This window comes from Schistocerca gregaria, chromosome 11, assembly GCF_023897955.1.
Source record: "Schistocerca gregaria isolate iqSchGreg1 chromosome 11, iqSchGreg1.2, whole genome shotgun sequence".
In the NCBI taxonomy this organism is placed as follows: Eukaryota; Metazoa; Arthropoda; class Insecta; order Orthoptera; family Acrididae; genus Schistocerca; species Schistocerca gregaria.
Genome location: NC_064930.1, coordinates 85,406,146 through 85,434,073, shown reverse-complemented (window position 1 = coordinate 85,434,073; position 27,928 = coordinate 85,406,146). Strand labels below are relative to the sequence as shown.

Sequence of the window (27,928 nt, the reverse complement as noted above, 5' to 3'; positions counted from 1 at the left end):
CAGGAGAGGATGTTCAAGCTCAATTTCCCCCTTTTTTCCTTCTTTATTATTATTACTATTTTATTTTATTCATCATAATACTTAAATGTTCAAAAGATAGAAAACAGTCTCTGCTGCAAATGTTTTATTAATAATGACTTCTTTCTTGCAGTTACTGCAAGAGACCACATTAGTCATATTTAAAGGCTTTGATATTACAGCTTTTAAATTTTTGTTTTTATTAATGACCTTCCATTTTCCACAAAGGCTGCCAGCAAGTTTACTCTCTTTACAGATGATACATCTCTTTTAGTTGAAAAAACACCAGATGATGACTTCACAACATGTGCCAAGTTTGTGTTACATGATATTCATAAGTAGTCCAGCTGGAAATAAAAGTACATTCATTTCTATGGGTCTCAAAGTTCAGGAGGGCGTAAATCAAAGCTGTAATGAGCATGATACACAGAAAGTTTATTCTTCAGAATTTGAAGCCGCCACATCCCTAATAAACCAAATTGGTCTTGCCATATCCCAGACTTTAGAAAAAGACTATTTCAGCAACTCATGCTCTACATGTTATAACAGCAACTGCTAATACTGATGCTGGTAAGATTGCTTATTTTGGCTCTCTTCATTCAGTGTTGTCCAATTGCATAATATATGGGTGACAAATGGAAAATAAAGTATTTGTCACTCAGAAAAGAGCAAGCCAAATCCTAAGGTCACTTAACAGAAGTCATCCATGCAGAAATCTTTTTAAACTGCATAAAAGAGTAACAGTGGGGCAACCTATGTACCACCCCACTTTCCATTGTTGCTAAATTTATTCAAGATGGCGGCGCTGACGTCATCCAGGATGGCAGCATGTAGACTTGGTAACAGTGCATGACGCCCTCCAAGATGGCGGCTTTTGGCAGAAAAATAGGCCAATTGTGCTACGTCCACTAGCCTGACCTCCAGAAAAAATGGCGGGAATTTTGAATTTTGGCGGCAAAGTAGACCAATTGGGTTACGTCCACTAACCTAAGCCTCCAGAGAAAATACGGCCGAAATTCAAACTCCAACACGATAACACATGAAAAACTGTACTTGTCTTTATTATCATTTATTATCATTCATTATCATTTATCATCATTCATTACAATTTGTTATTATCTATTATTATTGACGTGCCTCCACTACAAAATTCCTTAAAAATTTAAATTCCAACACGATAAAGGCTGCAAAACATTACTTTTGTTTATTATTATTCATTATTATCCAATATCGTTTATTAACATTCACTATCATTCATTGTCATTTATTATCATTTATTATTATCATCATTATTTATTTTATAGGCCTACTTCCACAAACAAATTTCGCCACATTCAAATTCCAACACGATAATCTCTAAAAAACTGCTCTTCTATTTATTATTATCATTTATTGTTTATTCAAGATGTCCAATTTTCTAAGTGAGAAAGCCATTTTCCTCACATCCATAACAAAAATCTATCACAAGTTCACACCCCAACACGATAATCGATCACACGTACAAACTTTCTTCGTCTTTTATCTTTTTTCACTGGTAACCTATCAAAATCGCGTCAAATAATAAACTGCACTTAAAGTAACCTAAGTTACATCCTTCGACTTTGCAGGGGGGAAGGGACTGAAGAATTTATTTCAAGCAGTATGGTCATCACTTGTTCTCCAACACAGTGAGCACGCATCTTTGATGTCACAGTGCAGTCGCCACGACATCAGTGCTCCAACTGAATTATTTCAAATCCACGCCAACCCCTAGCCAGCGCGAGAAGACACTGCCGACGCCTGTCACGTGAGGCAGCCGCTCGCTCTGGACTGCCAGTACGCTGGGGGCGAGCCCAACGATCGCTGTCATCCACACACACTAAATGATCTCAGGACCATAACTGCATTGCAATAGTTCAACCTTAGGTGAACAACCTCACTCCTCTGAGCGTCTTGTAATCTAACTGTGAACAGTGTAACAAATCCCACTGAATGATGAAGGGACCCTTAAACCAAGGAAGCAATTTCCAGAGACTTTTTTTTGCTGGCTGGCCTTGCTCTTGGCTGCAAAATTCTTCCAAAAACTTCTGTCCCCTACATGGTATTTGCAAAGTAGTCTCTTCTGATTATAATAGAATTCCCATTTCTGGTGTGACTGGCAAATGTTTATCCAGCCCTTATACAATTGCTCTTTAATGTTGGAAGGTGAGCATCTCTCAGCTAACAAATACTCACAACTTGCACAGTGCTGAATTCAGGACATAAGGGGATATTAGTCAAACTGACATATTTAAATGGCTCTCATATCTCCCTGTATTAAAGTCATAGGATAACCATCTCAAGGTTTTATCCCACTGTGGCTGAATCTCCCGATGGTAAGTGATAAGGGCAGCTTGGAAATTTTGGTTGACTCTTTTAGTGAGAGAGAGAGGAATTGGGATTGTATGGCATAGTCTGGTGATGTTTCACTCCCATATCAAACAAAAAAATTATTAAATTCCTTGAATGTGAAAGTTGTAGAATTATCAGATACTGTACCAGGATTCGACAAGGACTAAACACCCCGAATACAGCTTGTACTGCCGCAATTTCAGCAGCCTTTCCGTTAGTTATTAACCAGATAAACGTGGAGACAGCATCCCCAATGACTAATATATTGACACATTTCCTTTCTTAGAATGGGGTAATTTACAAATATTTATTCCATAGACTCCTTGGCTGGTTGTGAGACCATATACCTTGTCAAGGTATTCTGTGCAGGCTTACTAGAAGCATACTCTTGACATTTCCTAACAAAACTTCTTATGCCCTTGTCCATACCTGCCCAAACAAAACATTCCTCAACTTCCTCATAATTTTAAACAGCCCATGGTACCACCTACTGGGGACACATGAAAGAAATGTAAAAGAGAAATTGCCGCAGCAGCTGGGTCCACAACTCTTGCCTGAGTTTCACTGCACTTTTGATAATATAAATGTTCTTTCTTCAATAGGTAGGAGCAGCTCTCCTCACCCTTGTTAATATTATCCATCACCAGCTTTATCTCTGTATCTCGATTCTGATAATTCTCAATTCTGTAAACCAGAACGGGATACTCAGTCAGTATTTCATTTATCTCATAAGGCAACGGACCATCTCTCTACAGATCTTGTTCATCCTGCTCCTGATTGTAAAACATTCGACTTAAGGTGTCTGTGATCATGTTGTCCACGTCCTTGGTGAGTCTTATCCCGAACCGAAAAGCGGATATTCAGGTCACTCATCGTGATAACCGCCCAGTTCTTCTAGGGAATCTCAGCACACAAGAAAGGACCTGATTATCAGTCTCAAGTTCAAATATCTAGTACTCCAAATACATCTTAAATTTTTCCAAAACAAATAAAGCAGCTAATGTTTCAGGGCTGTAAGCAGAATACTGCTGCTCCAAGTGACTAAGTGAACACAAAGCAAAAGTAATTCGACAAACCCTTCACCATGTTCTTGTAGGAGGGCAACCTCTATAGCTGTCTGTGATGCATCAGTCTGAAAAATACATGTTTTATCAAAATCTGTCAGTGCTAATACTTGTGATGCCACCAAGGCCTCTTTGACAGCAAGGGAATCAGCATCTTGAGACTCACCTCACTGAAATTTCACTTCTTTTTTCCTCAAAAGATTCAAGGGGTCCACCTTTTTGGGCAAATCCAGGAATTTTATATAATTTAATCGTATGGCTAGGGCCCCCCTTTGGGCATAACGTTCGCCAGGTGTCGGTATTGCATTGATTCTGTAACACTTCAACTAGTACCAGCAGGTGACTCTAAGGCATAACCTCCCTCATGGTCCCCCCATGGCCTCACTGTGCATCAACAACATTATTCTACAGCGGAATAGGATATTTGCTTTCTGGAAATTGTCTTAAATGATTAATTACGCCATTTTATGCTCCTAATATGCTTTTTTCCTCTTGAATTTCAGTATTCTTTTATAAAAACGGAACTGAAATTCAAGAAGTTTGAGAGCCCACTAAAATGCTTCATTTATGTCATGTGATGCCTGTGATGTCGTCACTGACTAGCTGGCTGCTCCTACTGTCATAATGCTAATTCATAGTGATGTCTTGTTTTGGAATCTCCGTTTGGTAAATGGGTTGCAAATGGTGCATAGTACCGTAGTGTACAAATACATCTATAAAAACTCCAGAAAAGTAGCTTTTGAGTGTTCCAGAGAATCAGAAGATACGTAAAATGTGGTTGCACTCGACTGGCAAATTGGCACCACGTCAACACACAAGTTCACTAACTTAATTAAAAATGTGTTGCATTGTGAATTTAACATTAATTTATCTCTGAGATGTGCTTTCTCACTGTTATTAGAGAGGGTAGCGTTATTCAACGAAATTAAGCTTCAACTGAAAATTGTCCCTTTATCCAACTACACCTCAATCATTTAGCAGCTCACTTGTTAGAGTGGCATACCGCTGAATTGTGTAAGATACTGTACATAGGTCGCTGGTTCAAATCTAATCTGAAAGAACATATTAACTTATTTGTGGAACAACTTGATAGTCCTCTCATACGAAAACCAAATCACAATTACAAAACTTCCCCAGACCAATCAGAAACAGGGCATTATTGTGTTTTCCTTGCTGGTTACATACGCTTAAATTTATAATTGTTGTTCACACACGTCATGTCCAAAAAGATATTTTCTAGTTAATGTGATCACGCCCTTTTCACATTCTTAGAAACAACATTTTTATATCTGTGCTGTCCAGGTAGCATCATTATTGTTCAAACATTTACAGTTTCGTTACCATACATAAAGATGAAGCAAATTTGCTTGAGATGCTAAAGTTAGTTTACACCCACAAACATAACAGCCCTTATGTTTGTGTGACCTGCATGTTGTACATGTTTTATACCTCTCCATATAACCTCTTTGTCCTACATCTCATTGTTCTGTGGATGTATGGTGATATCTTCGCTGCTAGCAACGCTTAAGAGATGTGAATCGTTTGTTCGCAAAGTAAATTCATTTGTCCTCTGTTGTCGATTTCTCAGGCTAAAACTAATGTGAAGCTATATATAATACATCCATACAGCCTAACATCGAAACAAACGCTACAAATAGTTCTAGCTAACGTTATTTTCGTATTTTGTGTAATACTCTTAAAAATATTTGTCCCTTTCAGGATTCGAACATAAGATCTCTACATCTGCTGTCAGATGCGCTATCCATTCCACCACTGAACATCTATTGGATGCAGTATCTCTGTTGATTGTCTTCTACAGAGGAAATCGGAACTAAGTTTTCCCAAGATAATTTTATCGTGCTATGGGTAATAGCTAGTCGACAATCTAGTTACAATATACGGACCCATTTGCAAAAGTTCTATAATTCCTTAGCTTTGAGCGAGCTTAATGACTTTATGGGGGGGAGGGAAAAGAATATCCATCATCGCACATACAACCGCTTTCAATAGGTGGAGCATAAATGCATCAACTTTTTCAAGGCTTCCACTATCAGTGTTCACAAAATTGCTTTCTATTGTTACTTAAACATTGCAATTGTGTTTTCCATCACTAAATAGCTAAACTGTTTACAGAAAAAGTACGTGAAAAGCTCAGAACTGCTGCTAACGGTCGCATAACACATGTATAGCTTCGTCTTACTGCTAGTCTGTGTCTTTACTACGACGCTGATATTTAATTACATAAGACTAACATTTTGTGAGAGTATTGACCATGAATGCTGCATAAAAGTTACAATCAATAAGAATGAGAACAATATTTTTAACATAGAAAAACAACCTATTGGAGTGCTGTTTTACATTACCTGGCTGATTTACGATATCTTTTAAGCAAACCACCTGCCTTCTGCATTGCCCTTCAAGAGCCTCAGTTTCGGGCAATCCAGACTATAGCCCTTCATGGATATAGGGGATATTGTGGGAATCGTGTTGCCTCTGACAGGATGTAGGGCAGAGTTTGCACTTAAAAAAAAAGAAGGTAGAACCTCTCCATACTCACACACACTGGCATGATGGCCAACACAAAAGGTCTACTGCCACCTTTGCATAAGGGCTAATTTTCACTAAAGTGAGGTCTCGCAGGACGTGGGTATTGTGATGTTCACATATTATTTGGCTAAGATCAACCATTAATATGCGCTCATCTAGAGATAGATTAGGTTGAAAGTTGAACGAAGGGCAGTGGTTTGAATGGCAGAGGGAAAAAGTACCAAGACAAGAGCCAGGGGAAAAAAACCTCTGTGATAGTTGGATCAGGTTGTAAAGACAGTACTGGTTTTCTTGCTATCTATGACAGGTCATGCAAGGGTAGGCTTTGTTAGTAGTGGGTATTATGCAGGTCGAAACCTTTGAAGTTGTGCAGTGGTGTTACTTGGTAGCTGCTGCTGGGTGCTGGTGTTGATTTCTTGGTCAGCATCAGCATACCTGTAACAGTTACGTTCATCATTGTTAGTCATATATCACATTCGCAGTGTAGGGTAGTGTTGGCAGTATGCTTGTGCATTAGTGTGCGAGCTTGTTGGTTTCCCCACTGTAGCCTGTCGGTCAGCTTTAATAGCAGCTGGCATATCCAGTCAATGTTGCTGACATTCAGGGGCTCACTGATGTTGTCACTAGGGGGTGTATGTTAGCTAGCCATAGGTGGTTAAGAACAGTAGGAATATGCTCATGTAATAAACAGATTTTGATGTAGATGAGTTGTTTCATAAGTAACAATTGATACATGTATCAGTGGTAAGTATCACCTGGGGAAGGTTTTACATGTGCACATAAATCTATCATCTAGTTAGTTCCCAATCCAAAAGCGGGTCTAAACGTGTAATTTGTCACATTGGATCATTTTGTGTCATTTACGACCCTGGGAGGATTCAACAACCACAGCAGCAATTTGCATTTTTTTTTTACAGAGGCGCACACACACACACACACACACACACACACACACACACACACACACACACACACACACACACACACACACAGTTGTGAAATTACGTTTTGCTCATATACATTTTGTTCAACATCAAAGCGCAATATATACATTTTGTCAACAATGTTATTTAGCCACCATTGTTCATGGCAAAGAGAATGTGACTTTCACTGTTATGCAGGGTAAGCATGGTTGACCAGCAACAGCACATCATACGTATATTATAGATCACCCAAAAAACAATGTTATGAACTATGTTGTAACATTTCGCTTAATTTACAATATTTACTTGGTCCAAGGGTCTGACCTAGGGCCTGGAGTGGTGGGGGCCTGGGTTTAGGGGGCTTGAGTAGCAATGACCTGGCAGGTAGGTGGTATAGACATTGGGGGTGAGGTGGGGGGGCTCAAACCTGATGTCTGGAGGGGGGCAGGGGGAGGGGGAATGAAGCGTTATGCAATTACATAAAACTCTACACTGAATGTGGTTTTGAAATTTCGATTAAATAACATGAAAATTAAAATATTTGCACATGTTGGGGTTGAACCCTGAACCTTCATGCTCCAGGGCGTTGGTATTCTTGTGAAACAGTTTGTGAGGATGTCATTTGCACTTGGGAACTCTTAGCTCACTTGTGCTACTAAACTGCATAAAACCTGTTTCGACAGTGGATAATTATTTAAAATTGAAACTGTGTCAGAGTAATTAGGGTGCGTCCTTGGCGAGCAACTCAATCAGCAAAGTCCTTCTACTCATGTGCTCCAGGTGATTCTGCTACCTGGACTGTATTCTAAAGTTTATGACCAATATCCACCACCTGTAGGGCGTGGACAACATTGTTACAGATTATCTCTCATTCATCAATACTATCCCCACACAAATCGACAATTATAAGTTTGTGGAGACACAGCTCCAGGTAAACAACTATAAGACCTCCTCAATGACCCAAATAGTAACGTTAAATATGAACTTTGCCAAATACGAGGAATGACTAGACAGATCGTACACAATGTGCCACAAAGCCACATTGGCCCCCTATCTCTTGAACACTTTGGAATATCATTTACAACCACAGCGTGTCATATCTTATCGTCTGCCAAGTGTCATGCCCTGTCACAGATCATTTCATGCGGCCGAGCTTTATGGAAGATAGCAAAGAGTGAATACACACATGCATGCAATGTGAAGGAGTACACTGGAGCTGGTAAAGCTCTTCCCAAGTTCGACTGCTATGGAAATACTACTTCCGTTATCGACCACATAACGATAGTGGGCAGAGGCCATACCTCTCAGAAACATGGGAGATTCAGCACCCAGGTCTTTCATTAACACTAGTATTTCTTGGTATGGATGCCCAGCGTCTATAACCACAGATCAAGGTTGGCAATCAGCCCGTTTCAGTGCACATGAAAACTTTGCAGCACTTATCGCTATCAGTCATCTGCTTAACAGACACAGAGAAACAGCCTGGTCGAATAGTGGCACTGTACCTTGAGAGCAGTCACATGTGCCACACAGGCCAATGGACTCAAACTCTGCCTTGTTTGCTATTAGACGTGTACTTGAAACACAAACACGATTCACGGGGCTTCTCAGATAAAGATCATGTAGGGCAAAACACTCTCCATACCAACTGATTTCATGCTTCAACAACCAGGACTAACAGACACATGCCTATCCACCATCGTCACACATGTCAAACGCTAAATAGCATAACTCCACAACTGTCCTCTACTGCCACAAGTGTGCCAAAACTCTTTGTACCCAAGGTGCTGGATGATTGTAATTTCGTTATGTACCGCAAAGAGATGAAGCAGCCACTGTACACAGGCTTGCAAAAAGTAGGTGTACACACTTCCGAGACATTGCAGAAAGGTAAGCCTACAACAGTGACAATGTACAATCTCGAGGTCACGTGGACCCTGTATGACAACTTCGTCCACTGCTGATATACCATATCCCTCGTGCCAGCCAGCGCCACATCTTACCACTATGCTGGGAGACCTGACAGCTCACACTGATGATGCCTTATTGTCCAAAATTTCCTGCCCAACGATCTGAGTGACTAGTTATTAACAACTTTCTTGTCACCGAGGACTTCACCACCCATCACTTCACACAGCTCTATAGCCCCCCAAATGATGTGGACGTGGTTGCTATTACACAGTTGCTATCACCAGATAGCTATTTCACTAGCACTGCTCCCAGAACATCGCAATCGCTCAACACCTCTTCCGAGGAGCCCAACACTTACATGTTATATGTTGATACTGTGCGCTCTGCTCTGACGATCTATGCCTACAACATATTCCGCTAAGGCTAGACTTGTCGACTTCCAGTCCGTTTTCGGGACTATCATCTCCATGCAATGAGACAGGAACTGCTCCCACACGCTGCAGTCATGGACTGTGTGGCTTGTCCCAGCGGAGGTTCGAGTCCTCCCTTGGGCATATGGGTGTGTGTGTTTAGCCTTAGGATAATTTAAATTAAGTAGTGTGTAAGCTTAGGGACTGATGACCTTAGCAGTTAAGTCCCATAGATTTCACACACATTTGAACTGCTCCCACTTACAGACATTCCAGCTGGCACAAAAACTGATTTGACTGACATCTGCCATGACTCTGACCTCACTGTGCCTCTCCTGCTGCATGGGTGTCATAGTATTTCAGTGTCATTGGATCATTGCGGTCATCTCCCTCGGCCCAATGCTCCACACTGGGAGTTGGAGATGGGGCTCTGTAGGGACGTCATGATATATGATATATTAACTTCCCTGACTTGACTGTGGTCTCGTGCAGCTGATATTTGGATCTGTGTGTGTGTGTGTGTGTGTGTGTGTGTGTGTGTGTGTGTGTGCGCGCGCGCGCGCGCGCTTTAGTTTGTTCAATGGCGTTCTCTTGTATGGACATACTCTTGTATTGCTGTTATTTGTGTAATAAATAAAGTACTATATCTTATCAGATAGTATTATCTCACTCTGTGATCTCGTCCCAGGATATGTTTAACTGCAAATCATGAAACACAGGGAGGTTGCTGTCTCAGAAAATTCTTAATATGTGAGCTCTTCACGAGATATGTGGCCATATTTTAATTTGGACAACCTTTCCATTACTGTAGGGAATGAAATAAGAGACTGATTACAATCTTTCATGAATTTTAACTGACTATCCATTGATAGTAAACCACCCAAAACAGAGAATTTTTTCTATGGCGCAGTGTTATAATTAATCTATTAGAATGCTGCTGTTCTTGTATTTGCCATTTCAAAGACTGCTTCGAGGCAGCTCTCCAGTTTAGTCTATCTTCCGCATGTCTCTTCACATCTGAATAACTTACGCACCCTGTGTCCATGTGAACCTATTTACGATAGTCAGATGTCTGTCTCCCTCTAAAACTGTTTCCATTACTCTTTCATCAGTTGCTGAGCTAACTATTGCGTTATGCCTCATGCAGTATCCTCTCAGTCTGTCCCTTTCTTTGGTCAAGTTGGGCCAAATGGATCCCACATAGAAGTGAGCCACCAGGCTAAGTTGGCGACACACCAACAGAGTAGCAAGTCACATATTTCGCTTTTTCTGTTTATTTTCACAGTTTAATAAGTCATGAAAATAAGAATGTCATTTTTCGATTTATTTTTCATTCATTAGTGACAGAATCTTCCTGAACTTCCATAGTCGAAATCGCTTCTTAAGTACCATAAAAAATTAAATACCCATTCATCCTGCGACATCTACTTGCTGAAGAGACTCTTCATTATTAATTTTCATATTACTTTTACAGGGTGAGTCATTAACTACATTAACTACCGCAACCAGGAATAACTCCGAAAGTACTATAGTAGCTGAAAAGTTTGTGGGAGAAAAGTTGCATGGGACAATGGGGGCCATAATATGACGTTGGTTTTTTGCTGCTAGGTGGGGTCGCTTCAGAGATATGAAGGTCAACATTGGCTTTTTTTTTTATGGGATGCTGTAGATTGGTACTCGCACTCGCCGGTCAGTACATAGGGAGCGAAAAGATGCCATGGAAGCGGTAAAGACCCTTCAATTATCAAAACTTGTACAGCAAACTGCAGAAGTTTTCATAACAAAATTCGTGAATTTACTTCCCTTTTGGAAAGCTGTAGTGCTCAAATAATTCTCGGAACCGATAGCTTGCTGAAAAATCGGTAGAATGTTATGAAATATTTAGAGAAGCATGGAACATATATCAAAAGGACAGACTGGATGTCATAGGAGGGCGAGTGTTCCTTGCTGTTGACAAAACAAAGTTCGCCTATCGAGGCTGAACCTAAATAAATGGTTCAAATCATTCTAAGAACTATGGGACTCAACATCTGAGGTCATCAGTCCCCTAGAATTTACAACTACTTCAACCTAATTAACCTAAGGACATCACACACATCCATGCCTGAGGCAGGATTCAAACCTGCGACCGTAGCGGCTGAAACTAAGGCCGACTGTGACGTTACATGGACGCGGGTAGCAAACCTATGTGAACTAAAGTTAATCGTCGGATGTTTTTATTGGCCACCCGATTCCGCCGTAACGGTTGTTGATTCATTTAAAAGAAGTCGAACTCAGCAGTGGGGAAATACACAGATCAAGCAGTATCAGTTGGAGGTGACTTTAAACTACCAAGTATAGACTGGGACATTTATGGATTCATTGCCCATGGCACTGATGACAGGCTTGTGGGGCACTTTTGAACATATTTTATGAAAACTGTCTTGAACAGGTACTTCGGCAATCTACACACAGCGGAAATATTTGAGACATTGTAACTACAAACCGACATTACCTTATTAATAGTGTTAATACAGAGACAGTGATTAGTGATCATGATGTCATCATAGTGACGATGGTTACTAAGTTAATAAATCCATCAGGAAAGCTAGAAGAGTGCTAGAAAGAGCAGATAATGAATTGTTAGCATCCCACTTATATGAGAGTGTGCTGAAAAGTAATGCACCTGAATTTTTTTATTTTGTTCTCAATATCAGTTGATGTGTTATATGTCATGCATATTACTTGGTTAATTTTCCCGCTTTGCTGAAGCAAATGGCAACCATCAGCTGCTGGAGGTGTGCAGTGTAACTATGCTGGGTGTGAGAAACAGCCCCGAATGCTCACTCCTCACAGGAGATAGTGAAGATTATCTATCAAAAATTTCTTTTGGTTTCGTGCGTGAGGCTCATGGGTTCCTTGGTAACAATCTTATTAGCTGATGATTTGACCGCCAAAAGAAGAGTGCATCAATGGAGTGCTGCCACAAAGAATCGCCGACACCAAAAATATTGAAGATCATACTGTCAGCAGGAAAAATCATTCTCACAGTGCTCTGGAATGTTCAAGGTGTGGTGAATTTGGAATTCATACCTAATGGTACAAACAAAACTGTGCATGGTACTGCGAGACGCTCAGCAAAAGTGCAACTACGAATTCGAAAAGTTCGTCCACACACGGAACACCCTATCTTTCAGTATGACAGTTCAAGACCGTACACGAGCGTAGCGATGTCTGTAGCAAAACAACGCCTTCGGTTCACTATCATCAATCATCCTCAATACAGTCCTTCCTTGGTCCCACCCGGTTACCATCTGTTTCTAAACCTTAAAGAACAGCTTCAAGAAGCTTAAAGAACAGATTTGATGGTTACGAAATTTAAAGATGATCAAAGAGCAGCTTTGATGATGATGAAGTAGTGCAAACGGAGGCGAGGTTGTGGCTTCAATAACAAAGTCAAATGTCCTTCAGTGATGGTATCAACAAACTGGTCTCTTGTTGGAAGAAAAATTCCGAGGCATTGCTTTTCAACATCACTTGGACAGTGAATGGACATTATTTAATCCCAGTGTTATCAACATAGAGGAATTATGGGCAACGTTTAAACTGGCTGTAACTCACACCATGGATAAGTATGTGAGATGCAAATAGAGTAAGGATGAAAAAGACCCACTGTGGTCTAGTAATAAAATTCGGAAAATGTTGAGGCAATAGAGATTGTTGCTTGTCAGATCACAAAAGAACGTGCAAATGTCAACAATGAAAAGTTAGTAGAAATTCGTACATGTCAGAAGAACAATATGTGAAGCATACAACAACTTCTTCAATACCTTAGCGAAAGGTTCTGCTGAGAATGCGAGATAACTTTGATTGCTAAGCGAATTATAGACTTCTGTTCAGTCACTCGTCGACTTGTCGGGTGGGGCAATAGAAGACAGCAAAATAGAGATAAGGTTTCAAATTTTGTTTTTAAGCAATCATCCACACAGGAGGATCGTACAAACATAACATCATTGGACCGCTGCAATGACTCCCATACCGAGGACAGTAATAGACATCCCTAGAAGGACTGAGAATAAATGAGTCACCAGGTCCGCATGGAATACCGGTTCAGTTTTACAGAAAGTATGCTTAGCTTTGGCCCATTACTCAACTCGCATTTGTCGTGAATCTCTCGCCCAGGCAACTGTAAAAAGCACAGGCGATTCCCATATATAAGAAGGGTAAAATAACTGACCCACATAATCACAGACCGCAAACCTTAACATTGTTTTGCTGCAAAATTCTCGAACTTATTCTGAGTTCGAATATAATAAATTTCCTTTAGAGAGAAAGCTTCTGTTCACAGATCAACATGTATTTAGAAAGCTCCGCTCGTGCGAAACTCAGATTACCCTTTATTCACGTGATATCCTAAACACCATAGATGAAGGGCAACTGATAGAGTCCACGTATCTCTGGAAACCATTTGACAGGGTGTCCCCCTGCAAACTATTAACGAAGGTCCGAACTAGTGAATTAAGTTGCCAGTGGCTTGAAGACTTCTTAAGTAATAGAACCCAGTATGTTGTCCTCGATGGCGAGTGTTCATCAGAAGTGTGATAGGACCGTTTCTTTTTTCTTATATATGTATGATCTGTCAGATAAGATGACAAGCAATTTCCTGATGACTCTATGGTGTATGAGAAGATGTCGTCGATAAGTGACCATAGCAGGATACAGGATGACTTGGACAGTATTTCTAGTTGGTGTGACGAAAGGCAGCTTACTCTAAATATAGAGATCTGTAAGTTAATGCAGACGAGAAGGAAAAGGATTCTTGTAACATTTGAACTCAGCATTGGCAGCGTACTCTTTTACACCGCCATATAGATTAAATATGCAATATAACATTGAAATCTGAAATGCAATGGAACGAACATGTAACGACAATAGTGGAGAAAGTGAATGGTCGTATTCAGTTTGTTGGCAGAATTTTAGGAAGGTATAGCTAATGTATGAGGGACACCACATTGCAACACTAGTGCGACCAATTCTTGAGTGCTGCTGGACAGCATCAGATCTCCTTCAGGTTTGATTAAAGACAAACATCAAACGGATTCAGAGACATGCTGCTAGAATTGTTACTGTTTGGTGTGACCAGCATGCAAGTATTATGGAGATCGTTCGTGGCCAGCCATGGTGGCCGAGCAGTTCTAGATGCTTCAGTCCAGAACCGCAAGACAGATATGGTCTCAAGTTCGAATCCTGCCTCAGGCATGGATGTGTGTGATGTCCTTAGGTTAGTTAGGTTTAAGTAGTTCTAAGTTCTAGGGGACTGGTGACCTCAGATGTTAAGTCCCATAGTGCTCAGAGCCATCTGAACCATTTTTTTAATCCTTCATGGATTCAAATGTAAATCCGTGGAGAGAAGCCAGTGTTCTCCTTGTGAGGTACTAGTGAGAAAATTTAGAGAACCAGCATTTGAAAGTGACAGCAGAACGATTCTACTGGTGCCAGAGTACATTTCATGTAAGGTCCACAAATATAAGAGAAATTAGAGCTCATATGGAGGCGAATAGAACATCATTTATCTGTCGGTCCATTTTCGTGTATAACAGGAAAGTAAATGACTAGTAGTGGTACAAGGCACCCTCCACCATGCACCATATGCTGGCTTGGAGAGGATATATGGAGATAATTTTCTTTTCTCCTACTCCAATACAGTTGCTCTTAATTCGTTATGCTGTCTACCCATCTTAAATACTGTTCCTCTTACCTATCTTATCTTCAACATTCTCCTCTGCCATCAAATTTCAAAATCTTCTGTTCTCTTTTTGTCAGAACTGATCATTGTCCACGTTTGACTTCCATACAGGGTTACACTTCCAATGAGTACCATCAGAAAACATTCCCTAATATCTAAATTTATATTACTTACTAACAATTTCCTCTGTTTCAGAAACGCTTTTCTTGCAATTGCCAGTTTGCATTTTATATCATCTCTACTTTGCCCAACATTAACTACATTGCTGCCCAAATAGCAAAACTCATCTACCACTTTTAGTGTCCTGTTTCTTAATCTAATTCCCTCAGCATTTCCTGATTCCATTTAAACATCCTTGTCAAATTTTTTGTATCTTAATGTTATAAACTCTTTTGAATGCAATAGACATTCACTCCAACTAATATTTCTAAGCCATTTGCCACCCTTGACAGAATTACATTGTCATCAGTAAACCTTCAGTTTATCAGTTTATCTTCTTTGCCCTTAATTCCCTGTCCAAATTTTTCTTTGCTATCCTTTACTGCATATGCAATGTCCATACTGAGCAACATGCTGGTAGGCTACAACACTTCTTACTTTCCTTGTGTTTTGATTCTTAGAACTACAGTCTAGTATGTGTCCAAGTGGTAGACAAACATTCACTCCCTTCAATTTATCCATGATAAAAATGATAAAAATTCCAAAGAACATCTGACACTTAACATTGTCAAAAATGTCTCTGCATTTATAAATTCTGTAAATGTGGGTTGACAGTTCTTAAACATATAGCTATTCTTCAACGTATTTCCTAAGATAAGCCTTGCGCTTCTAGTATTTGTATATTCCTTAAAACTGAAACTGATCTTGTCCCAAACTGACTTTAAGAAGTAATTCCATCTCTCTGTAAATAATTTGAATTAGTATTTGACAACAATAATTCATTACACTGATTGTTCATAAACATACACATCTGTCGGTGGCTAACTTCTTTGGAACTGGCATTATTACACTGCTCCCGAAGTGTGAGAGTATTTCACCTTTAATATATATCTCGCTTATCAGGCAGAATAATTTTGTCATATACTTCTCTCCCAGAGAACTTATAGCTTCTGAGGAAATTTCAAGTAGGCCAGAAGCTATATGGCATTCATTCGTTTATTTTTCTGCAGGTCTCATCAAGATGGAGAACCATCATGGATATGAAGGAGTTGTGGTGTACATCAATATAAGACAGAGATATCATATGAACAAAATGTTTCTAATAAATTAACAATAAGCTATCAGTATAGTCCATAAAGCTATCCAGATTTATGCTACCTAAGTTTATTTATGTAAATCAGTAAAAATGCTGTCACTCTGAAAGAGTTTTCAGTGTTCGAGTGCACTGTCAGATTCTTCTTGCAATAGTTTTCGGTGTTCGTGTGCACTGAAATATTCTTCTTGCAATGTTACATTCCTGTGACTACTGGGCTTAAAAGGGTGAAAGCTTTAGGTTGGGGGAAGGTTACAGGGAGGCAATGTTGAAAGCAAGAACAGAGCAGGAAGACAACATGGTATGCTGTGCACTCACTATGCCACATTTTGTGAACTTACTGCTCGGACTGCATCTATTAAGCAATTGACAGAACGTTTATATGTTCATCATTTCCAGATTTCACTTCTGATCTTACAAAAGACACTTATAAATCGTAAACCATGACACTGGTACGGTTCAGCGACTGGATGATTTTCTAATGAACAAAATCAGCCATGACACAAAACTGCATATCAGAACAGCTGTGGTGGTTCTTATTAGTATTAGTATGAATGAACTGTGGAGCTCAAAATAATAAAGATTATTTCATTTGAATGAGAAAACAAGAAATAACAGCATGCAAAATAGCCCAACACCCTTGGTTTCATCTCAGCATAAAAATAGATAGGTCTGAGAGCAAAACATACTAAACTAAACATCATTATTAATTAGCTATGACTTAACTACATTTTAGGCATTTGTTCTGGTGGATCCAAAAGGAATCTTAATGTGGAGTTTAAATTACTGTATGAACAACGGTATACATTTTGGAATCCAGATCATTTTTAGTATGTAAGACTATATGATATAAATCTTTGTGTCCTTTAACTGTTTGCTGTGAATCGGTTGATCACCTGAGTAACAAGCTATCCTGGGCCATCTGATATGATCAAATTTTTTACCTTTGACTGGTATGCTAGAATGAACAGAAAACTAAAACAAAACTAAACTCTGCCCAAACAGGCCACGAAGGCCCAACTGTGCCAACCAGCTGTCGTGTCATCCTCAGAACACAGGTGTCACAGAAGGGATGTGCATGCGGTTAGCACACTGCTCTCCTGGATGTATGTCAGCTTCCAAGACCAGAGCAGCTACTTCTCAGCCAAGTAGCTCCTCACTTTGCTTCATTAGGGCTGAGTGCACCCCACTTGCCAACAGTGCATGGCAGACTGGATGGTCACCCATCCAAGTGCTAGCCCAGCCTGACAGTACTTAACCTTGGTGATTTGATGGGAAATGGTGTTACCATTGTGGAAAGGCCATTGGCCAGAATCAACAGTAAACCTTACAGAAATTGAACAGCAATCGAAAGTCATTGAAGATCGCTCATGTGTAGTAAGAATATGAGTACACACAATACAAACAGTTGTGGGACTGCACATTTTAATTTGCACTACTGTGGCACAAGACAGTTGCCAATAATGCCATAACATTTTTGTTTCCAATGGAATTTTAAGGTCTATACCATCGTCTGAATAGTTTCTGTTATTTAGGCCTGCTAGAATTTCATTTCTGAGGCAGTGTGCACCTTCCCGCCTGCAAAACCTTGTTAGATAAGGCAATGGAGATGTCAGCAATTTCTGTTGCGAAATACAAGTTAGTGTTTTAGTGTAGGCATTTCCTCACAAGTCTCTCAAAAGACTAAGGACTGATACAGTTCTTTTATAGGACATAACATGTTTATCTAAATTTTTGTAGCTGAATTTGTAAAAAAAAAAAATCTCTACAGACATGGACCAACGACATATACTGTTCAAAGGTAATTGTATCAAGTAAAATCAAGATTTAAATACTCTAATAGAAGTATATAAAATTCCCTTGAGTCATGAATTAATAGATACGGCTGAAGTGCTGTTTTATATTTAAGATTAGAACACATTCCACATGACACCTTCATATTCCAGTTATTTAAAACACAACAGTATAACTGATGTTAAGTTGTTCGAGTTAGACAGAGAAGACCTTAATGGTTAATCTAGCAGTGTTGTGTCAGATAGTGGTTTTAATATCTTACAAAGCTCACAGAAGAGATTAACAAGTCAAAAGGACAGCTGAGATGTTGACGTGTAAAAATAATTTTCAGGAAAATGCTGTACCGGAGAATGGTTTATTGAGGCATGTGAAGACATTTTGCCAACTAGAATGAAAGCAGAGCAAAGTTATGTGCAATGTCATTAATGAGGATAAAAGCGAGACCGTTATGATGAAAAGCAGCTTACTGTTAGAACGCACAGCAATGGATTGTTAGATTACATTTATAGAGAGACATTGCTGCTGCGTACAACACAAAGTGGCTGTTAAAGGAATTGAAGCAATTAATGGCTCAACATACCATTCTTATTGCTCAGACTGAACTACACTGACAAAATAGTTGAAGCTCACCATGCTCTGGGTCGTGTATTACGGCAAGTTACTGCAATTCACTTTTGCTGAGGTTTTACCCACTATAGCTGGTTTGATACATGTGCTTGAGTATCATTTAGCTGTTGCAGAATGCAAGGTCCGTTTGATTGTAGCTACGCTGTCGGACTTTCAGCACACTTTTACGTTTACTCTGAAGCCAACAAGTGCTATCTTATTATAGAGTAAACGATTTCACTGACAGTTCAATATCAGCACTTTCGACAAAATTTAGTATTGCTGACAGATGATGTTTCAATATACATCATACAGTTTCTTTCAGTTCTACGCAATCACACTTTTCTGTGTGACTGGAGTATTGTGATGGACTGAAGTAAATAGCATATATACCTGTACTGTAAATAACTGTCCCTAACTCTCCAAGTGTCAGTCCAAAGTCTGGAACGTAAAACAAAGATGCCTCAAAGTGCAACACCCACTATGTGGCCACTAGGTTTTGTTCCAGTAGCAAGTACATTAATGATGTAAAATTTCTGGATGTGAACATTGTGTTGATAGTACCCTAAGGGAGTTTAAAAAATTCCCTCTTTGCGCCAGAAGCTGACACTAGCTGTTACACAGTTAACGAAACAGTATATGTAACATGGACCGGGTCTCAGGAGGATATTAATCTAAAATGAAGTCAGTATATATGTAAATTAATCAGACAGCACAGTTAAACATGTTTTGCTTTTAGAAGGATTCTTCATTGCGTAGTGGTGAAAAATCTGTGATATCTATCACCAGTTCTTTCCCTGTGTCATCGAATTACCTACTTATAATTTAAAAAATATTTAGCAAAAGCTCTGTGAAGCAGGTAGTCACACATACAGAAGAAATCTCATACAATTTTTTAAAACCTTACAGTCAGTTCCGAAGAAATTTACTCCTGTGTGAAGTGGTCCTGTCTTTCAAGGACTTTAAAATCCTGTTGCCTACTGCAAATTGCCCTCTCTCGAAGTAACGCTGGCTGGCAGCTGTTTCAGCCTTGGAGTGTCCCAGGGATGATGTCTTCTCTCTCGTGATGCTGAATAACAGCTGTTTGTGCCTCCTCTAGTGGTTGTGGTAATGGGTGTCTTTCTCCTTGAATCGTTGAGGCTAGAAGTGGCTTATGTAGATGTAGATGTTGATGTGACAGGTTCCCATCATATTGTCATACGCAGGAGAACGGGGTAACAGATTATTCAGTATTTTCCTCAAAGCGGCAATATGTTGAGTGCTTTTCTCAGCCGTCTGATGGTGTGTGTGTGGTTAATCACTTGTCAACTGTGAAAGCGTCAGATAGGTTACTTCCACATGCCGCTGCAGTGGATCAGTAAGCATATGTGTTCACAGCCAGTTGTGCATCGCATCTTGGAAACTGGTTCTGCTATACCTTTGAGGCTACATCAGTGAGATATGGTAGATGTTTTGATCCATTTACGTTTTTTTCTTCTTTCTCATATGCGAAATGTGTGGGGGGATCAGTTACCAACAGTTTATCGTTCTGATGTTTTTTACTATCAATTGGTTATTGAGAACTTCGAGTTTATGAAATCTGATTACAATCTTGTATTCATTCCTTATATCAGTGACTGCCTGAGTCGCTCAATGATTTTATTGCTGGAGAATGAATTCTCGAAGCCATTTGGTATGGAAAGTCAGCATCGCTTGTCACACTGATTAGAATGTTAAGAAACTGTAGTTGAATGTGGTTGTCATAATTATGACCGGCTTCGCCACTGTTGTTTAAATTGTCATTCAATCAGGAGTGTTCCTGTTCGGGTTGTATGAGCACATGTGGAGTGCAAAATCTGTGTCTGACCAAGCATTGAATTTTTACTGACTGTATTTTGTGAACTTTTTTCATCTTGTTATTTGTGTTTCTTATATGGGTTTGGATTGCACACATGTGTGATTGTCTAATTGAACTTGTTGGTTTGTGTTGATCTGTGTGTGATTTGAGTACTGCCATTATGTAGTTTGGCTTTACAGGCTGATCACTGTGAAGTGTTGAATATTGGTTGTAAGGGACAATGTATGTATGTTATCACAATTCATCCACTTTCTCAGTGGGCAACTTGAGATGTTAACCATAAAATCCAACAGCTAGAGCTGTTCTGATTATACCAGCAGTAAACCAGCGTCAGTGTGCTGACTGTTAGCAAGGCCACCTTCATATGCTTGTATTCCATTGTCATTACTGACCAGGCTTGTGATTAGAAAGGAACTATTTCCCTGGCGTATTCTGGAAATGTAGATAAGTTACAGCTACTGCAGTTTTAGGATTGGAGGGTATTTGCCCAGTAGTTGTGAATGATATCAAATGACAAACTACTACTACTTTAATTGTAAATGACACTGTAATCATTAACATTAATAAATGTCAAGTGACCACTCTAGGTTAAGAGTCAGCTTTGGTGTAGATTACTGAACGATCTCTGGTATGTCTACTAATTTATAGTAACCACTGCTACTGTTTGGTACTGGTAATACCTGTGTTATGGTATGCAGCTAACTGTGCTCTTGAAGTTGTTTGTTAACTGTAACCTGTGGTGACCATTTAACCTGTGCATTATACAATACTGCTAGATGGTTGTTGTTCTGTGAGACAGGTTATACTGATGTCATGGATAACAATTACCAGCTGTATGATAATGACTTGAACTGCATGTCTGCTGTAACATTTAGTATTGATTGATGACAAAATATTATTTTCTTACAGTGTTTCAGATCTGATGGTGTAGGAGAATCCATTATTGAGTTTATTCTCTCGGTAGCTAGAGTCAGCCTTCCAAGAAAACACTGTGCCCTAAAAATTGCACTGGTAGACATGTAAACATAACCTTCTTGGGAGTAATCAGTAACCCAGCTTTCTGGAGTCTTTCAAAAACTTCATCTACATGTTTCAAATATGCTTCGATAGATTTACTCTAGCACACTACAACACAAAATCAAACGTAACGCCATCCATGATCTTATCCGGTAGCTGAGACAGCACAGCACCGCTGATGGATAAGCCAAAGCGAATTCTATTAAATTCAACGATATTCCAGTATGTGCTGGTGGTGGTTAACGATTTAGATGTGGAGTGTAAAGATATCTTAGTTCAAGAATGGAGTTGTAAAAACAGTGGCACCTTTGAACCAAGAAAAACTTGAGTGAAGATCAAGGAACAGGAACTGAATACAGAATAATCTGTTTCAGTTTTCGGTAACGAACTACTACTAGAACTTCGCCTTGTGGTCTATCAACAGTAGATATCAGGGATTAATAGGGTGATAATGATGGATGAATCGCACCTTGTTCAATCGTCTTTTCTACCACTTGCTTTGACTGCTTTATCCATGATGCAGACAAACTGAAAAGAGACATCTTAGCTGATGTAGAATTCGTTACTTCAGTTATATAATTAATCAGATATATAAGGCCTAATTCTTTGCCCCTCACATTAGGAAATTAATCACAAAGCTTCTGAAGATTCATTCGGTCTTTAGTTGAAAAAGTTTGCTAATTGTGCCTCATATCTGAATTACTGTGCTCGTTTGGCACTAGAACTTGACATTGACTCACTAATACACACATTTCTACTTGACATTGACGAAAGTGAACATGACTACTGCAGATGAAATTGGATTCAAAATAACTATCACACCAATTTCGAAGTAATCCTATCTTAGCAATGTTATCTGATCTGATAATAACCTCTGTCACAAAATTCTCGATTATGCTAAGTCAAATCTTCCATGTAAAATCAGTAATTCCCAATACAACAACCATTGTACTTAACACGTCAAGCAGTGAAAGATTTGCTGGTTCTGGCCGATCTGCTGTGGTGGAAATGTGCTGTGTTGCCAATGCAAAAGTAACCATTGAGAGCTAATAGTGAAAATGGGCTGGCCAAATCTAGAAGCGCGTATACCAGCTTATTATTAATAAGGTAGCAGACAAGAGGTAAATTACCTACAGACATGTATGTGACTCCTGCCCTTCATGGAATCCAGTTACCTACTCTACTTATCCCTTGATTCATTGTCACCTATCACTAATTATTCTAGACAGATATGGCTGATGTGGCCTATCTTCCAACACTCAAAGCATTTCAAACCTGATTTTAGTGGCATGTGTAGTTGAGGTCCTTCCTCTGCCCTCGGCGTTGAATGACAATTAACCTCTTGTTTTTGGTCAAATTACACAACATCTTGGACGTTGTAAGGGGTCCGTGATCCAACAAACATAGATATTAGTATCTGACACCTAGGTCAATAGCAGACAAGAGTCGAGTGTCGAGCGTTGCAGGAGACAGTGAGATTAGTGTCGAGTGAAAGCAGCCTGCTTTTCACACTACTTTCTGCATTTGTGACGTCACCATTTGGCTTTCGACTATCGAGTTTTGGGAGCGCATGTGAACTGTGTGTATTTCGATTACTCATTTCTTGTGTAACGATAGCCGATTAAATAGTAAATACTTTGGGACAATGTGTGCTGAACTAGTAGATGCTTACAAAATGCTATTTCAGACAATGCTACGGGATTTTAATGTTACAGGAGAGAGCCAGTTTTGTGCCTTTTCAATTCAGCTAGTGAGTTAGATGGACTTTTCGAAAAAGTGAAGAGTCTTGGCTACTCAAACACGGCGAGAACGTCTTCAGATGCAACCAAAAGTAAGTTAATAACTAGGTTCATATCAGTATTTTATCTGTTTGCTACTAGATTGTTCCTTGTTTCGTAGCATTATGTCACTTAGTGAAATAATCAGCGTGTAGCTTCGGATTTCCAAAAATTCAGTTGTAGTGTTACCTTAGTTTATGCATTTCTGATATTGATTTTCAACTGATTGTGGCGATTAATTACGATAATTTGCAAGAAATGTTGCCTTAAATTGTTTAATAACTATTGTGGGTTTTAGAGTAACAAATTATCTGTTCATATGTGAAAACTAGGGTTAATTTAGTTCCATGATGATTCAGTCTGTTTAGTAACCCTATTTTAATGATTTAATTTTAATAGCATAATATAGATTTTGTAGTGCAAACATGCTTTTCTCCTGTATGATGTTGTATTTATACCTGTAATAATCAAATGTAACATTTTGAATAGTTTTTGTTTGTATTTATTACGTTGTCTTTTTCCAGACAAAGCTTGCCTTTTTTCCAGCACTTGAGTGGAAATGTGCCAATTGAGTTCATGGTATCTGCATTCTGTATTGAGGGCGTATCCCACAGACAATGTGTGCTTGGCCCTAAGTATTACAAGAAAAAAGAAATTTCTATGGCAGATCATCTGGTTTGTAGCCTAAAACTACGTTGCAAGAAAGGTTTCAGTCCTGTGAAACATAGCCTTCAGTTAGTCAAACTTAATTGAAAAGTAAATTTTATTGTACTTCATACTTCTAGCTTGACCATGTAAATCAAATAAAAAATGTAGAGTATTAATGGACACAAAAAAGTGGCTGTCCTGCCATTCTTTCTGTAAAGACCACAAGAGTGTTCCACGATTATTGTATAAAGCTAATAAATTAATCTAGGGACACAAAAAAACGAGTGGGCACTTAATTTCTGAATCATGCTTGTAGAATTGTTGCATTGTCTATTGTGCATTTTGTCACTTTTGTAATAATGATTTGAGATTGATTATTATTTGTTTAAAGGTGACTGATTGTCTGAAAAAAGTCTTGGAGTTGGCAGAAAAACCAGTTGGTTACAAGGTTTTATGTTGTTATGTTCTAAGAAGATAACTACTGTTGTGTCACAGAATAGTAAGAGAGTTGGAAAACGTGCAATATTGTGAAAGCACACACAGCAGGCAAAGGGCACAAAGGCCGCCCTCCACACACGCAAACAAAACACCACGATCCCATCCAGCCACACAAGAAAACAAAACACGACACACACACAGGCAAGGCCTGGTTAAAACCAAGGCCGGACACACCAAGGGCAACATACGCAGAAGTGGCTTCTCCCTCGAGAAGCCATGGAAACATAGGCCCATCACCACAACACCAGGCAGCATCACAAGAACAACAACAGGAAATACACAGCAACAATGACCAGGTCCACCATGGCAGAGAAAGCTCTAGGGAACCCTGCACACAGCCCACAGCCTAGGAGCAGCTGTTAGGCACTATGGTGCAGACCATGAACCTCGTCATGGAAATGATGAAGGAATTCAGGGAAGCCCAGAGGCAGAACACACAGATCCTCATTGCCCTTCAGGCAGCAGTCCAGCAGTCGCTCCCCTCTGCGACTTCCTCAATAGTTTCAAAACCACATCATGAATAGACGACCAAACATCCAAGGTCTCACAATGTGCGTCTTTAACGCAGACGGCATTGTTAATCAAGAGGTCGAGTTCAGAGAACTCATGAAGGAGTTCTCCATTGACATATGCATGATGGAGGAAACCCACCTAAAACCGGGAATAAAAGCATCACTCCCCAACTATGTTAGCTATCGCAAAGACAGGCCAACACAAGGCAGAGGTGTGGCCATATACATAAAAAGAGGGATCCTCAACCACCAGGTATTCTTGCCAGCTACCAATAAAATCGAAGCAGTGGCGGTGGAAATAACCACTGCCACCGGACCCCTAAAAATTGTTGCAGTCTACCGACCCCCAAATGACCAGATAGACGAGGGAGACGTAGCTGCTCTAGGGCAAATTGAAGGCAAACTCGTAATAGAGTGAGACTTCAATGCCAAACACCCTGATTGGAATTCTAGAGTAACCTCCAGAGCAGGCGCCAAAGTGAAACAAGTAGCGCTCACCCACCACTTCGAAACATGGGGTCCAGTCGAGCCCACACATTTCCCGAAAAATGGAAGCAGGTCAGATGTGTTAGACATAGCTCTCACTAGGAGGATTGCAGGATTTGTGGCCGCAAGGACAATCAACATAATGTCCTCTGACCACAACCTAGTGATTCCAGAGGTCGATGTGGGAGAATGGGTAGCACTCCCACAGTACCAGACGTCTTACAAACGTACAGACTGGGAGCGATACCAAGAAACTGTTGCCTCTGATATCGCTCGCGCTCCACCACCTACTGCCGAAACAATAGAACAAGCGCTACAAGACCTAACAGGCACCATCTTGCAGGCAGCAAAAGAGGCCATTCCTCCACAAAGGGATGGCCCTCCACCGCAAATCCGACATAAGAACAGAGTGGCCAAAGAGTGGAAGATCACCAGACATCAAGCCACCAGGAGGCTGCTCAATCGTCTACAGAGAGAACTGAAGGTAGCGCTCAATGATCACAGAAACCAGCAATGGCAAAACCGCCTCACAGCTCTCAAATTAGACGATCATACACTATGGCAAGCAACCAAACAGTTCACAAAAGACGCGCTCGGATGCCGCCACTGCACGGCGAGCGGGGACTGGTCTACAGCCATGCTGGGAAGGCCAACGCCCTCGCTGACTCCTTCGAGAAGCAGTTTCAAGCGGCAGAACCCCAGGATGAAGAGCATGAAGAGGTAGTCAGTCGTCAACTGGCTGTCTTCCTCAATGCTGAGGAGGACCCAGAGGATGAACCTATACTTTTTGCCCCTGAGGACGTGACAAGAGTAATCAGGTCCTTCCCTACAAAAAAGGCGCCAGGGCACGATAGTGTCACAAACCAGTTAGTCAAAAAACTCCCACCCACAGCGATCACACACCTCACGAACGTCCTTAACGAGATTACTCGCTCCCGAGAGGTCCCAGCTTGCTGGAAACATGCACAAATGGTCACGATACACAAACCAGGGAAAGACCCTCTGTTACCACAGCACTACAGGCTGATTAGCCTCTTGCCAACTCTCAGCAAGATCTATGAGCGCCTCCTGCTAAGACCCATACATGAACATATTACCAGAGAGCAAATACTGCCGGATTTCTAAACCGGGTTCTGGCAGAACCACTCTAACCACAACAGGTCATGAGAATGGTTGAAGCAGCAGCCACAGAGGGCTTCAACCACAGAGGCTGCTGCGGGATAGTGCTACTAGACGTGGCCAAAGCCTTTGATTCGGTATGGCATAGAGGGCTACTCTTCAAGTTGTACACACAAGGGTTCCCTGGGAACATAGTTCAGCTGATCAAAAGCTATCTCACGAATAGGACTTTATCTGTCAAAGTAGAAACTGCCACCTTCACCAAAAGGCGTATTCGTGCTGGAAAGGCGTATTCGTGCTGGGGTGCCACAGGGATCGGTCCTGGGGCCGATCTTGTACAGTTTATACACTGCGGACACTCCAGTGGCCCGCCTGGTGCACATTGCGCAGTACGCGGACGACACAGCCTTCTACAGGAGAAATGCGAACCAGGACCTGGTCATTCGTAGGCTACAAAGGGTTTTAGACGACACAGACACCTGGGCCCATCGCTGGCGCATCACCATCAACTCTGAAAAGACACAGAAATGCTGATAACCCGGAGGCTCGGAAGGCGAAGCTCCTCAACGTCCTCCCCTCCACCTTCACCTAAACGGAACCCAACTTCCCTGGCGCAGAGCCGCCAAGTATCTTGGCGTAACCTTGGACTCTCATCTTACGTGGAAACCACACATAGACGAGGTCCACAGGAAGGTCTGCGCCAGAATGTCCAACCTATACTCTATCCTGAACTCAACCAGCTCCCTTTCCTGCCCAGTAGCAGTAAATGTGTACCAGGCCCTGGTCTGGCCAGTAATGGAATATGCGTGCCGTGTCTGAGGACACGCAGCAAAGCAGCACCTGGACAAACTCCAGAGGCTGCAGAACCGCGCCCTCAGGAGGGCACTGCATTTACCTCTTGGATTCCCCACAGATGATCTGCACGCCGCAGCCAATATCCCACTCCTGAGAGAGCGTTTCCAAGATCTGGCAAGGGTCTTCTACGAGGGTTCTTAGGGTTCTTCCGGATTGGGAAACGGCGTCATCCACTCCCTAGGTCGGCATGACATGTCCCGTGATAAGCACAAGCGCCCTATGACGATCTTCGACGATTAAATCGAAGAGAAAATCCCAATACCAAATCCCAAATTCTGCTCCCTGCCCATATAACACCAAATATCTCGCCAACCCCAGGCTAATACGAGACACATACAGAACAGTCATCACATATCACAGACACCAAAAAAGTACAGAAAAATCATACACACACGTACACAGGGGAAGTGAAAGCCGAAAGGCTACAAACTCCCCCTCACACTTCCCTAAAGAGGGGAAAGTAAAAGACGAGAGCAGCAGAACAATGTGTCCTGAACCAGTAGATGCTTACAAAATGCTATTTCAGACAATGCTACGGGATTTTAATGTTACAGGAGA

The 27,928-nt window shown here is 40.7% G+C and overlaps 1 protein-coding gene and 2 long non-coding RNA genes across 6 annotated transcripts in view; 2 read left to right on the top strand and 1 right to left on the bottom strand.

Annotated features, from left to right (window-relative positions):
• The window catches only part of LOC126295461 (uncharacterized), a 107,158-nt gene extending 83,233 nt beyond the window's left edge, over positions 1 to 23,925 (top strand). The window contains exons 2-3 of the long non-coding RNA XR_007552494.1: positions 23,190 to 23,305; positions 23,799 to 23,925. This is a non-coding gene — a long non-coding RNA (uncharacterized LOC126295461). The remainder of the gene's footprint in view (positions 1 to 23,189; positions 23,306 to 23,798) is intronic.
• LOC126295455 (zinc finger protein 708-like) overlaps positions 1 to 27,928 on the bottom strand; it is an 885,643-nt gene that overhangs the window by 614,533 nt on the left and 243,182 nt on the right. The gene's annotated exons all lie outside the window — the stretch shown is intronic.
• LOC126295459 (uncharacterized) overlaps positions 1 to 27,928 on the top strand; it is a 1,097,875-nt gene that overhangs the window by 864,346 nt on the left and 205,601 nt on the right. The gene's annotated exons all lie outside the window — the stretch shown is intronic.